This window comes from Octodon degus, unplaced genomic scaffold, assembly GCF_000260255.1.
Source record: "Octodon degus isolate 3935 unplaced genomic scaffold, OctDeg1.0 scaffold00322, whole genome shotgun sequence".
Lineage (NCBI taxonomy): Eukaryota > Metazoa > Chordata > Mammalia > Rodentia > Octodontidae > Octodon > Octodon degus.
Genome location: NW_004524898.1, coordinates 595,953 through 597,909, shown reverse-complemented (window position 1 = coordinate 597,909; position 1,957 = coordinate 595,953). Strand labels below are relative to the sequence as shown.

Genomic DNA, 1,957 nt, shown 5'->3' with positions numbered 1-1,957 from the left:
GCGGAGTGGTGGGGGGCGGCCCAAAAGGCTGGGAGAGGGTCCGGCCCACGCTGCGTCTGGGCTGGGACTGGTTCCGCCGGCGCAGTGTAACAGGAAGCTCTCTGCACACTCACTGGACCTGGGCTAGGACTGGGTCTGGGGCTCCCGGAACTCGGCAGAAAATCCTACTCGGCGGGTGGGGTGGGGGAGGCACTGCGGAGTGGTGGCAGGCGGCCCAAGGGGCTGGGAGAGTGTCCAGCCCACGCTGCGCCTGGGCTGTGACTCTCATTTTTCTTTTTTAATGCTATTTTGTACCCTCTTTGAAATAAATAAGTAAAATAATTAATAAATTCAGTTGGCAGCCCTTTATTGCATATACACCTACAATCCTTATCTCGTGCTGTTGTTGTTCCCTTTTTGGTCAATTGTGAGTAGTTTTCATGTCTTTTGAAGATTGGCCTGGTTATCCCCTCTTGCTCTGGGGATCTGCTGCAGGGAGCATGCTTTCCCACCTAGTCTGTGTATCTCTGTGATGAGCTGTGTCTTCAGGCAACATAATGTGGGCTTTGGTTGTGATTTAGACTGCTCATCTGTGTCTTGCCTTCATGTTTCTTTTTATTTTTTCGGCAGAATGGGGATGATCTCAGGCCCTTGTGCTTGCCAGGGAAGCACCTATTCTATTGAGCCATCTCCCCAGCCTTTTGCCTTCATGTTTCTTAAAGGAGTAATTTTGCCACGCCTCTGACCTAGCATGGGGCCCAGCTGCTTTGTTGCCAAGGACTGAAAATGAGTATGGGACATCATTCTTAGAGGGACAAATCTGGAGAGATGGTTGGTAACTGGTTACGTGACTTGCTCCCCCAGTCTTCCTGTTTCTGCATCCAAAGTTGAGACCCTTGCCAAGCAAGTGTCTGAATGCTGGTCCTGTCTTGTGCCCTGTTTTTCTCCGCTGGTCAGTTATTCATCATCACTGCCCATCCTCAGTGACAAAACCCAGTTTCCCTTCTTCCTGCATACTCTGTCCTCATATACTCACATGCTGTGACCCAGCTGGTGCTGCACCTGGGGTGATCCTGTGTCATCATCCTGGCCCAGGAAGATGACTCTGGGCAGCAGGCAGGTGCTCTAGCTGTGAGGGAGCTGGGAGAGGCAGGTGTCTGCATTGAGTTCCTGTCCCTTCCCAGAACTCCCCTGAGAAAATCCACACTGTGGTGCAGAAGATGCAGAGCAGCACTTCCACAGGCTTCCTGATCTTCCTGAACAATTCCAACATAAAGCTCATCCTTCAGATCTTTCTGGGTTTCCATGTCCTGGGCCAGGTCTGGGTCAGTGACAGTCTCCTGCATATGGCACTTGCTCTGGCCATGCCAGGGATCTCTCAGGTCTTGCGCAGTTTATTCAGCCTTCTGTGTCACAGCATCCAGGTACATGGGTTCCCTGAGTTCTTCAACAGCCTACACCCAAGTCAGGCCCCAGAAGACATGTTCCTGGGGAGGTTCTGGGAGGCCACCCTTGGGTTCAGGTGACCTCATGGGAACAGCAGAGTGACAGGATATATGCCACTGTGCTCAGGTTATGAGAGTCTGAGAGGCCATTAGCAACCAGGATGTGAGTAGAGCGGACATTGCATACCTGGCTGTGTACAGTGTCACCCATGCCCTGCAAGACCTGGTGTCCTGTGAGCCTGGGCGTGGAGTGTGCACTGACCCCCAGCACTTCCAGTCCTGGCAGGTGAGTGGGGTCCCTGCGAAAGGAGGAGAGCAGATGATTTCTGTGCTGCTGCTGAGGTCCCCAGTGCTGGTGCCCACCCGTAAGCATGCTTACACCTGGAGCCCAGCAGCAGTGGGGTGGAGCACTGGACCATGAGTCCTGAGGCCATAGTAGCTCCGTGACCCCAGATGTGTCTTTCTGTGATGGGACAGTCTGGTAAATATGGGATGCCTCATGAAATTCAGATTTCATCTCTACAATGAATAGA

General features: G+C 52.7%; 1 pseudogene; it reads left to right on the top strand.

Moving 5' to 3' along the window:
• The window catches only part of LOC101590721, a 71,180-nt pseudogene that overhangs the window by 7,403 nt on the left and 61,820 nt on the right, over nucleotides 1-1,957 (top strand).